The following is a 13,325-nucleotide window of genomic DNA, read 5'->3' as shown; positions in this document are numbered from 1 at the left end:
CAGACTGCTGGAAGACAGAGACGGAATCACCTATTGGTGAGTCACAACCCCACAATGGCAGAGGGGTGATGGCACAGACTTGCAAAGACACAGAGAGCGATAATAGCTTAAAAGTGTCTTCTTTCCCCTTCTACTTTTTGATAAAAAAGCAAAATACTGGGACTAGATCCTCAGCTGTGGCAAAGCAAGGTAACTCCATGCTTTTGTCAGAGCACGGACATAGACTTTCTGAGGTCATAGCCCATTCTATTTGTAAAAAATTGTTGTTCCTGAGCAGATTATTCCTTCTTTTCTCCAAATTTGAGTTTAATTCTTGGAAAATGTCTGGCTTGCAGTGCTCTAACTGTTGTGAGCCTTGCTTGACAGGAAAGGAAGGCTAACCAAGTACTGGGTCCACTGGCATGCAGGGCAATGAAAAGGAAAGTGAGAGTATCTTAGGTCCTTACAGCCACAGTAAAACTCAAAAACAAAATGTGCAGTGGAGTTGAAATACCTTCAATTCCCATACCTTCAATTTTTCATTATTGTTCTCACCAAAATGTACACAGCTTGCAGCTGGAAGGCCATAACTCATTGACATGCTTATCCTGTCATGGCTTTTTGTACCAGCACACTAAATTCAGTCTGTGAAGGTACATTACTGATTTTTGTAGGCACTGTGGCCCAAAATTAACTCCTTGATATTTTCACTCCGCTTTAACTTCTGTGAGAGGGGAACTGTAGACAAGACATAAACTTAGCTGTCCACTGTGTGACATACAGACATGCCAAGACCTTAGTGAGCAACCGAACTTCCTCATCAGCTACAGATCAAAGCTACATTTTTAAAATTGGAGGTTTTTTGGAGTGATTTTTACTAGAAACACCTAAGTTGAATTATTCTTTCTTTCTCCCTAGTAAAAAAACTCAAAAGAACATGAAAAAGTCTTCTTGTGATCATCAAAATCATCAGCAAAGTAGGTAACAGTAATTTTGTAGCTTCACAAGGATACATACTTCAATACATCCAGATATCCACCATATATTTTTTATATACTGGAGGGTTTATTAGTTCTCAGCAGACACAGAGAGTAGATTAGTGGTGTCAATTGCTATTGTTGTTCTGGGTCTCCTGTTGTCACCGTATCTACAAGTTCACCTGACTTTTAATCATGCAGATTGCTTTCTGGTTCTTTCCATGGCATTTGAGCTCACCCTAGTCTGTTTTCCTGAATGCATGCTTTTTCTGTGTGACTGAAACTTTACTGGAAAGTGTTTGCAAGGAAGGCTCTGTCATTGTGCTCCCTCTGACAATGTCTCTGACAGCATACTGAGAAAAGCAGAGATCTCTGTGAGTTTTGCTTCCCCATTGCACAATATTCTTCATGATTTTTTAATTTAATCCTCCTGAAGATACACTAGACTCAAGAAACATGCAAATCCTTATCTCATACTGGGATGTTTTCTTGCCCATCTCTCCCTGAGCTTAGAGAATGAGTAGGGTCATGGCAGAAAGCAAACGGATAAGTAATCAACTTTTAAAAAATTCTATGTTTCTAGGGAATGCAAATTGTTTCTTTGTAGTATCTGACAGAGTAACACAAGTAACTTATCATGGCAACCAGCTTTTGGAACAGAAAAAAATATATCATTACAAGGTGCTTTGTTACTATAACAGGGAAAGAAGCTGAGACCTTATCAGTTTTGTTCACTTGTGTGTCGTGCATCATCTAGGTAGCAGAATCTGTCAGTAGAAGTTTGTGTTCGATTCAGTGCAAGTCATCTGCCTTGTGAGCCAATCTGATACTTGGATCAAAGCTGAAGTGCAGTCAGAAGGAAAGAAGGAAGTGTTCAGAAGAATTGAAACAAGGCTGGATTCTCAGAAACACAAAGACAAATCCATTTCCTCCAAGCTGATGCAACTCTGAAGATGCCAGTAAGGGATGAACCAATTCTGAAATTAATTTGGCTTGCATTCTCTGACAGTCTCCATTATTTTACTGTCCTTCTTTATTCTTTTTTAAGTGAAGTAAGTCAAACCCATTCTCTTTACAGGGATGCTTCTGGGAAGGACAGACTCATTTCCACTCAGCTTGCTTGGGTTAGTAAGTGAATGTAGAAATGGCAAAGGGAATCAGCTGAGGGCAGAGAGGGGAAACTGTCACAGTTACCACTTTGGAAGGAAATAAAAGCTGAGTTTATTAGCTCAGAGGAGGACAGTTTTGAAAACCGTTGTTTGTGCACAGAGGCCAGCAGAACTATCCTGTGCTGAGGGTAGGCTCATGTATAGATCTGGAGTGGATCTAGGGTATGCTTTACTCTGGAGCTGGAAAGGATGTCTTCTGTGTGACAGATTTGAAAAGTGAAGGAAAAGCTCAAAGTTTCTTAATCCCTTTACTGATTTGAGCCACAAGTAACACAGCTCCAACTGTGTGATGGACTGAAGTGTATGCTCCCCCTTCTATTTTAAAAACACTCTCCCCCAGTTAAAATTTATGCTGTTCATGCACTAGTGCTAATGCTTGAGAAACAGTGGCCAGCTTTCTGAGCTGCCTGGTGCCTAGCTGAATGCACAGGTAAAATTCTTGTGACTCATGGACAATTCTCTTCTAGCTTCCTGGTGAGGTTGTAGAGAAAATGCTGCTAGATAACAAACCCTGACAATAGCATGACTTGGAAAGAAGCCTTTGAAAATAAACTCTTAATGTATCAGATGAATCTATGTGAGATGCAAAGCTAGAGTTCACTCTTGACACTGAATTCTTGTACTGTGAGTGACTGACTATAAAAAGACTTGGGAAAAATCTGAGTCTCCTGCAACACAAAGAAACCTTGAGATAAATGAAAGTCATCTCAAAGGAACCAAGCTAAAACTGTTCAACATTATAATTTAACACAGTTTCCTAGAGACTGGGAAAAGTCAGTGGGCTTATCCTTACTGCAGGTTGTACCAAGAGAGAGCCACAAGAGACATCACAAGTGTTAAATGCCACAAATGTGTACTGGCATCTCAAGGGCCTGGGAATCTTGGAGATACTTAAGATTTGGAAGCAGCAGTCCAGCTGCAAAGGGTTTTTAAGACTGACACTGAACTGGAAAGATCTCCTGGAATAATCAATTAACAAAAGAAAACACTGAATTAATTAATCAGTCCTCAATAAATCAACAAAATCTTCCTCTATATAATCTCCAAAGGCATGGCATTGCTTCAGATGACTCAAGCAGTGAATGGGACCACTTTGTTTTTAATCCCTAAAATAATGGCATTAATATTGGATTAAATTCTACTTAATAATTGTGCTCAGGTTTCTTTCAACCAAATAATTTGAAATGCTGCAGAAGGTTTTTGTTGAGCAGAGCAAAGTCATCACTTCTGGAGTGTTATCTGATCCAGGACAAGATCTTTCTTATGATGGATTTCCTTTTTGAAATAAACAAGGCAGCATCTTGCCAAGTGCCTGGCTCAAGCCCCACCAAAACTAGAGAGAGAAAAGATTTCTGTTGACTGAAATAAATTTTGCTAACAGTTGGATTTGGTCAATTTTGAACTGAGAATAGAAACTTGCAGAGATGATGCTCTGGAATCGCAGAAATTAAAGACTTTGTAATCAGAGCTTGGAAGTGGAAGGAGATTCATGTTCCATAGTTTAAAAATACAGACAGCTGCTGATTCCTTTTTTTGCTATTAAAATCCCCACAACCCAAACACACACACACACACACACACACACACACACACACACACACACACACACACACAAGACATAATTCAGAGACTGGTCATTTCCCAGTCAGACTCCTTCTAGAGACACTGTGGGAATGAAAAGCTATCATATCTCCCTAGATGTGGTATGCAATACTTGGTAACATGAGGCCCTCCCCTGAGTGGATAATGGAATGGTTGGGCTTCAGATTTTGCTGTGTGGGGTGAGCAGGGGGGAGAGATGAGATAAGGGTTTGATCTCTGGGTATTTACAAGCAGAGTGGCTTTCTACAGGTGCCTGACAATTTCAGTCTGATCTGAAGCACACTGCCCTCTGCAGTGTCCCGATTGTTCCTGTGGGTGTTTGCTTAAGCCCCCAGCAAATGTCCTTTTTGGCTATTTGTGCTTTTTCCAGGGAGTTGTAGCTGATCATGTGCTGAATCTGGAGCCTGAGACACTTAGAAACAACACTGATTCTTTCAAGAAATGCCCCCACCTCATCAAGAGTTGCCAGGGTTGGTGAGGTCTTGTGTCTCCTTCCACTCTCTGCTGTGCCTGCCAGCGTAGATCAGCAAGGGTCAGCTACAGTAGGAGGCCTGGTAATGCAGAAATCTGCAAGTTGGGAGCAACACTGATTTTCCTGGCGGTGGTTTGCTGGCATATGTACAGGAGCTTTTGTTAGCTGTCAGCCTGAATGGAATGTCAATCATTCCCTTGGAGCCTGATCTTCAGATCACTGCACTTTTGGGCTTTTGCCTTTGTCTTCATACAGCAGTAACTCAGGTCTGTGGAAGCTGGAAGCCTTATTTTTTGTTAAGAAGCCCTTGTGATATTTAGTCCCCATGTGGTTTTCTTTTTCAAACTCTACAGACAAGTTTGAACCCTTTGCAACTGATACGCTACCAGTTTTTTTTATGGGACAGTTTGGATCACTTACCATGCTCTGGGTCATCTGTCACTTTTGCTGGCAGTAGCCAGATTTCCAGAGTGGAAGTGGGATGAGTTGCTAAGGAATATCTTGTGCTCTATATCATTTCTGCATTCACTGATGTGCAACAGATTTATCTGTGTAGTTCAAGGCCTCTCTGTACCAGATGAGTTTGTATTGAAATCTCAGACCGTCCCACATATTCTCCAGGAGAAGACACAAAGATTATTGGTATTCTTTTTAAGATACTCTTCTTCTTCATCAGTTAATGCTGATTTTCTTTCCATCAGCATCAAAGAACAATTGCTAACTACATGTCTTTCTTGCAGAAATTTCAAAGCAGTGTTGCACAGCATGATTCAGGCATGCACACATGGTAGAATTAGATAGAATTAAAGACATTTGTGTTTATCCAGTTAAACTACTGGTTCCTTTTCCTTTGACTGTTTTTAATATACTGGCCACACATTGTCTCTAACCCTACCATGCAGCCCTCCTTCTCATCATCATGCTCAAGCTGCTGAGCCTTCTCTTCTGTTAATTCCCTCACTAAATTCCTTCTACTGTGAGGAGATGCCCTGAGCCTTGGTTCCTATCTGTGCAAGCAAGTAAAGCTGATATGAAGCAGAAATACATTACAATACATTACAATACAATACAATACAATACATCAGACTGGAGAGGAGGATAGAATCCAGCCTTCCCTGCATCTCTCTGCTTCTTAGTGCTCTTAACACACCAGTGTATGCTCTATTCCTACCCAACCTTGGTAAAGCTTGCTCATCTGGTCCCTTTCCATTATGGACAGGTGTTTTCCTCTGTGGCAGCCTCTTCCTGATGCTCTTGTGCAGCATTTCCAGCTCTCCCTCCATCCCTCTCTGTGATTTCCTCAAATACATGCTGCTGCAGTAACCAAGTCCATAGGTGACCTCAGCCTTGAGGTTATTTATAGCAGAGGTAGACACTGTCCTGCAGTGCAGCTGCTCATTGTCAGAGCTAAAGATCCTGAGTTATGGAGCTCCCTGGGAGCTTATGGTGGTAGCAGTATTCCCACATCAAGTGAGATCCAGGTTAGATACTGAAAGGTTTCCCTGGCAGTGAGGCTCTGCTCTTGTGTCACTATCCTGTCTAGGCTGTCCTGACAAATCCCTAGTAGAGGTGAGGGCACAGTCCTCCCACACAAATGCCTTCAAGAGAAGCACAGGGCTAGAAATCATCCCTTCAGTCAGAGACATGACAGAGTTGACCTCATCAGAGTATTTCTACACCTATTTCACACAGATTCTCTTCTTGCTGGCAGTTACCCCTTTTCTTATTACAGAACTTTCTCACACTGAAGCCATAAAGTTGACCACAGCATCTTGGTGGTTTTGTCTGCATTTTTGTCAACCCCTTTCCTCTGCTGCTTCTCCATCAGGGAATGTAAAAAACAGAAGAGGACCTGCAGTCACTTGCATCTTGCAGGACTGGTGCATGTCCATTTCATGTTCCTAGGTAACTTTTCAGGCAGATGTTCATGAGCTCAGCAGTGGTGTGACTCTGTGTGTGTGTGTGTGTGTGTGTGTGTGTGTGTATGTGCAAATTACCCAGATACTCTCTGAGGCTTTTCAGGGGGCCAGTGCTAAACATTTCAGAAGTCAGACCTCCTGCAACATTCCTAAGCTGAGATGCCCAAAGCAACATATTGCAAATTTCTTCTCTGGTTTGATTCACAGCTTTGTGTTTCCTACTTTCAGTCAGCAGACTTCACTTGGGGAAATACTGAAGTTAGCATACGAAAACACTGATCACAAATGTTACATGAATCCAAGTGATTGATGGAATTTCAGCCATTGGCTATCACAGCCTGTGTTAATCTCCAGATGTTGTATTAACATTGGGTGATTTCCCAGTTCTCGTTAGCAGTATGCTTTGGTGGGGGTAGAAGGTGTTTGCTGTACTTTCCCTTCAGTGAGCTGTTTAATCATTGGAGCTTACTAGCAGTGGGATCTAGGGGACTTAGGTGATCACAAAGTGAATTTAGAGTAAAGCAATACCCTCCTTCTGGCTTCTCTGGGACGGTGAACAGGAGAGGGAATGGGTTCAGAACTGCTCCCTTTCCTCTTTTAAGGAGCCCTGGTGCTCCAGTGAGGACTAAGCAGGAAACTGCTGCCTTCTTAGTCAAGGTCTTCCTGGTTTTCAGGAGCACACTCAGACTGGCTCTCCTGCAGATCAGCACATGCCAGTGAACTTGTTGTAGCATGTTTAGCTGCACGTTCTTGTTGGCTTACTGAGGTCTGATCCAAAGCTTACTGCAGATACAGGGAGGGTTCACGTACTTCTTCAGTGGCCTTTGGTCTACTCTGTGGAGGCAAAAATACAACTGTGATAGATACATGGGTGAGTGAACCCTCCATTAATACCACATTTCACTCTGAGGAGATGGCAAAAGGGATTCTGTAGCCTGACCTTGTGCATCCCAGAGCAGTAAAAGCAACATGAATCCTACTTAATAAGTAATTCAAAAGCACTTTCTGGTTTGTGAATCATCTGCATCTCAGACTTTCTGAGACTCTTGGGTAATGAGACAAGAACAGTGCAGCTTCTGTAGTCATTTCTACCTGCTCACTGGGCTGCTAGCCTGCTCTGGCCCTAATTTTGAGCTGTTCCTTTAAACTGCTCTCTGCAACTAAGCAATTCTCATCTAGAGATCTCAGACATGAAGTAATCCTCCCATCTTTTCTATTAAAAAAGCCAACTACCATTAAACCTGTTTTACAGGTGGGTAGGCTGAACTCCAGTCTGCCTGAGATCACAAAGTGTTATTTAGGACCAAACTGCCTGGTCTGACACATTGCTGCAGCAGGGATGACCACTTTTCTTAGAGGAAGAGAGTGCCCAGGTGGAGGCAGGGCTGGCCTCTGTGGTCGTGCTTTGCACATGACTGTGAAGCACATAAAGCTCACTGGCAGCATGGCAGGAATCCAGGTGTCCCTTGGATGAAGATGCATGTGTAGGGTAAACTAAAACACCGTGCTGGGCTCTGTGTGCTGAGCCATCCAGCAGGTGGGAATGCACAAATCTGCCTGATTGCTTATGCCTGAGTCACCTCCTTCAGCATTTGCCACTGCCTAGCATGTTAGCATGCTGCCTGCTGGATAATAAATGACTTCATCTGCTGCAGCAGTGAGGATAATATTAAAAATTAACCCTGGGAAATGGTCCCACATATTTTTTTCATTCAGACGCAGACAAGGGGGAAGAGGAGAGGAATGCTTTTTAAATGGGATTTGCAGAAAAGGCATGTGGTGAGGTTTTAGTAATGAGGATGGTTCAGGCTTCAGTTTAATCACTGCAGTTGTTGGTAATCGATGATCAAAATTCAGAGGGCTTAAGGCACTTCATAAAGTTAAAAGCAGTGCAGGTAGAAAAGACTCAGTAGGCATATTGCAGAGGAGGTCAAAGAATGGGATAAATGGGGATTACTGTGCTGACATATAATTTATGACCTGTTCGCAGAAATAAATTAATTCATCACGTGGATGATATTACCTCTTTTAAGGAATGATGCTATCTGATTTCATCTGTAGATGAAACACTCTCAGTTTTGGTTTATCCATTGCATGCTTTTCTCATAGTAGCACACTTAGAACCACACCTTACCTATTGCAGCATGCAGAGTATATTTACAGAAGTGAAGGATTTGTATTAAATGTCTCAGGAAACAGTGCAACTGACAGACAGATATTTAATTTTCTTGGCTTCTCTTGCCTCCAGCACCCACACAGTATCCATCAAATTGTCTGGAGCCAAATCCTCACAGGCTGCATTTGAGGCTTGGGCAAGGAGCCAGCCTGGTTTAGAGAGCAAAGTCCTGTCTGTCCGCACGCACTTCCCACTGTCTGTGTGCTGCAGTCTGGAGCAGGGGAGCTCAGTCTAAGGTTCAACAAAAAATACCCTTTAACTCCCTTTGCATTGTTCCAAGAAAGGGATTTGGTGTGAAGCCTGCTGACACATGCATTGATGATTCCATTGTTGACACAAAAATTGCACCTTGTTCTGAGGCGTCATTCAGCTGGCTTTGGTACAGCAGCAAGCAGCACATCCGATCCTGAGGGATGTCTCAGCTCTTTGAGCTGCTCCCTTCATAGATGGTTGGTACCTATAGATGGTCTGGATTGCAGCACAACCTGTAATGCCAGGTGCACTCACTGTGCAAGCAGATCTGCCCTCTGGCTGGCATGCTTTTTTCCAGAAACATATTGTGCCTGTTGATTTCATAAATGTACTGTGATAGCACAGCACCTGTCCAAGGGCCAAGATGAGGTCTGCATGTTTGTCCTGAGTCACCCGCTCATCTCCACATGGTAGAGGTATTTTAAAATGTTGGGCTTAAGCAACATTTCCTGCTACAGCAGGAAAAATTATGTAAAGTTCCTTCATAGACAGTGTTAAAAATTTGCTGGATGAAAAGTACTCAGATATTGCTATGTCCAAATTGGAGACAATTCCTACTGTAAGATCTTTCCTTATCTGTGATATTTACAGAACCATGGTTGAAATATTCCTCAGGCTAATTCCTTTATTTATTGTCTCTCCTTTCTCTCTCCCTCCAGACAGAGCTTTGTCATCAGCCCTAATCCCTGGTACCTACATACAGCACTTGCTGCAGCCAAACACTGCTGGAGCAAGGATTTTATTTTAATGATTACTGACCAGGAATTATCACAACAGTTGTCATCAACACAACACTGATTTATCAACATGGTCTTTGTGCGGCTTTTGGAAAGCCCAATAGCTTAGGGTTAGTTTGGCACCTCTTTGCAGAGTAGATGGTGCACGTTGAAATCACTTCCTTTAACGTCAATAGATTTGAATCACACCCATGGTGGGGTTATTTATTTCCCTCCCCTTCACCCCCATGCCCCCCAGGTCTCTATATTTCACTCTCCAGGTTGCCAAGGGCTGTGTGTGTTGCTCATGTGTTGTGAAGTGAGTATCTGAAAGAAGTGACCCGTGCAAACAGCTGTAGGCATATGTCCAGCTGCCCAATTCTCTAGAAAAGGAAACTGTGATCTATGCCTGGAAAATCTGCTTCCACAAGCCAGGAGTTAACCAGTAAACAATGACTATATAGTTGTGTCCTAGACACTTGTGTTTCCACTAGCTTTTAAGGAGAACGAGAAGGAAATTATATTTTTAATAGCAGCTCAACTTGCAACTTGATCTGCTACTGCAGGGAGAAATCAACTGATAACTTAGATATCAGCCAGCTGCCAATGTTTGGTATGCAAGGTTACTTGGAATGGTCTGTTTTAGTACAACCACAGCATGGCATAGGAAGTGGCCATTGTAGGGCAGGACAAGGGAAGCTTGTGTGTCTTCCAAGGAAGATGGGTTCTGCCAGCGGTGATGTGTCAGGAGTTGTTGGGGGATACACATTTCACTTTGTCAAAAGTCCATCTCTGTTTCTAACAGTGGGAAAATCCAGGAATGAAAGGTCTTTCCTTGGACTGTGAAGGAAGTGAATGAAGGTAAGTCACAGTACTATAGGAGCTTCATGGCTCCTAAAAATAACAGTAGTTTATGGACATGGGAGGATTCCCATTCTAAATTTCTGTCTTCTTCTGAAGGGATTTGTTCAGCCATATGCCCATGACCCAGCTCAGGCACCAGGAGTTTCTGTTCAACCAATATTAGGGTTAACCCAGGGTCTCTTCTAAGGTGTTTCAAGAAAAGAGGATGTTTAGCCAAAGGGCCAGGCATTCAGGCCAAAGAGCAGTGATAAAGTGCAGGTTTTCATGGCCAAAGAGCTGGCCTACAAACACGACTGGAGTCCCCTGTGGAAGACAGCATGCCATGGTCACTGCCATGTACTGTCACTACACAGTGGGGCTGCTGACAGATCCAACCTTAAAAAGGCTGTTAAGCAAGGCTTTTGGGGTAGGTGTGTAAAGATTTCTGTGGACTGGGATGTGTTTTATGGTTTTCAGTTCTTGGAAACCCTACCTGAACATCTGTCTGGGTCTCAGCCAGCATGCTGAGTTAGGTAATAAAGCTGAATATTTACTGAAACTTTTAGACCGTGCATAAAACATACAGAAGCATACCAATAATACATCTTTTCTCATCACTATTCTAACTTAGCCGCTGGAATGTAAGTACACAGTCCTTTTTCTAAGCACACATTATGCAGAATCAGAGCCAAGGCTCTAAAGAGAGTGCCTAGAAATCAGGTCTCTCCTGTCATTTTGGGAACAGGGAAACATTCTTCATTCTCCATGAGGATGGGATTCTTCCTAGTAGTCTAGAGGAAGTTATACATGGTAATGACCCAAATATAGATGAATCCCAAGGCTTTCCAAAGAGGCTATCCATGGAAAAGGCAACCTGAGCTGCTTAAATTCTAGGGAAAATCCCAGTATAGTATGGTGGTGTGTTGCATCACTTTTCATTCCTGTGCAGTATTTACTGAACTTGACTCCAAGCTGCCTGCAGCAGCAGCAGATGTGTAGGGTCAAAGGTTCCTTTGACAGAGCAGAGAGGACCATTGTTGCCTTTGCTCAGTTCGCTCACTGATGCTGAGCCAGAAGGAAGCCCAAATCACCTCGTAGACTGTGGAGCTGAAACAACCCTGGGGATAGGCAGGGCACCTAAGGCAAAAGGGGGACTTTGGCTCTTAGAGTGTTAGGACAGGGAGCCGTGTCTTCAGGCTGCAGGTGCTGGCCCTAGGATTACTTGGGTGAGCACAGGGATGCAGAGGGTATACAGTGTTTGTTCCGGACTGCAGAACTGCCTGGCCCCATTTATCTACCTGCTGATCTCCTCCCTCCACATCTGCAGACTGCACTCCAGCCACCTTATTTCCTGCCCTGCAGGATGGGGATTTGTTGAGGACTTTTGCCAGAGCTGTTGTCTGTAGCGTGGCTCTCAGTGGTGCTGTTGCTGTGATGGCTGAAAGCCCCAGTGTACATGAGTTGCATTCAGAGTAAGCTTTGAACTGTGCAAAGTGCATGCAAACTAGGGGTGTAATGGCACGCAAACTGGTGCTTTGACCTGATTAAATTTTTTTAAAGCCCCAATTTCTCCACTCCTTCACATCATATGTTGTCACACTGATGGGAAGTGAAAATAACAACCCCTTTCTGATTCAGTAACATTTTATGGTGGCTTTGCATTGGCACAAAAAGCAAGTACACATTGGAAAGCTGCTGTTTCCCCTGTCTGAAGACAGCTAGATGAATTTCACTGCTAAATCCTGCTTGGAAAAACAAATCTAAAAAGTGCAGTGAGGCCACAGGTTCCTTTACACTGCAGCAAGTGATGAAAAAGAACAAATGTTGTTCCTGAAAAACTGTGGAGGAAGAGTCACTGACTATAACTCCTTTCCAACGTCAATTCATTTTCCCCTTACTTTAATGTTGAAAACAAAGTTGTAACTCAATCATTGACCATGGAATTCATCCCAGAAGAAATGCAAGGACCACCAATAATGTGGTCCAGGTGTGGGTTATAAATATCATCAGGAAGAGACATTCTGTGTCCCAGGGGCGTTAATCCTGCAGCCAGTGCTCTTTCTTTTATATTTTAAGTCTGTCATATTTAAGGCTTCTCAGCAAGACTTTCTCTTGCAGAGGAATCCTACCACAACAAGCACAGTGATACAGCTAAACTGAATGAAGCCCTGTAGTGGTACTACAGTTGTAACAACATGGGATTTATACCTACCAATTCTTTGATAAAAATTACCATCTGGCAGTTGCAGAGAAGCTTTGGACTTGTCCCATACCATGGGACAGGATACCATACACTGGAAAAGCACATGTGTGCAGACAGCATCCTTGAGCTTTCCAAAACCAGGAAATAGTTTGACCCAAAAGAAACTGAGAAAGTTAGAGGGCCTTGAACAGAGGCACAAAATAATAACCTCTACACAGGGATTTCAAGTCACCATTTATTCATCTGGAGTCAGGAATTAAATAAACAAGGGAGTATAAGCATATTTTTCTGGCTCTCGGTATTTTTTTCAGATAAGAAGCTTTTGTTTCCTTTTTCCTGTAAAAATGTAAAGGGAGAAAAATTTTACGTTTATTAATTTATTTACAACTTTTCATTATACTTTAGGTAGAAATAGGAAATTAACCCTTCTGGAATTAGGCAGTCCTGGCTCAGTGGCTCAAATATTAATACATTGCCCTATCTCACCTTTGCTACCCCATGTCTTTCATCCCAATCAATCATCTTGACTGCACAGTAATGCAACTACTTCTGAGTAGAATCTCTTGGTCATGAACCAGAATCTGCTTTTCTAAAGCAATAGCACAAAGGAAGGAAAGATCCCTCTGGTGTGGCATCTGCACTGGGTATTGCTTTAAAGTAAGTGGGATTCTGCCAGAGTTCTTCTCTCCCAGCAGAGCCGGGTCAGGATTTAAACTAAAGAGATATCCCAACGCAATTGAAGCCTGTCTTAAGCTCACCTTTCCCCTAGGAGACCCTACACCAGGACAAGGTACCACTTGGTGTTTTTATTGCCTTCTAGTACCCCAAAAATTTACCAAGCCAAGGAGGGTGTTCACTTTCCTTGAGCGAGCCTGCAGCAGTGAGAGGAGACAGGTTCTGTCACTCAGCACTGGCTCGGGACCTCAGAGGTGTGTGGTCACCTTCAAAGGCCACACACGGTTTCTGTGTCACTTTGGTGACATCAGTAGTTTGGTTCACTTCTTTATAGAAGCAAGG

This window comes from Ammospiza caudacuta, chromosome 6 (assembly GCF_027887145.1).
Source record: "Ammospiza caudacuta isolate bAmmCau1 chromosome 6, bAmmCau1.pri, whole genome shotgun sequence".
Lineage (NCBI taxonomy): Eukaryota > Metazoa > Chordata > Aves > Passeriformes > Passerellidae > Ammospiza > Ammospiza caudacuta.
Note: the sequence above shows the minus strand (reverse complement) of the source record.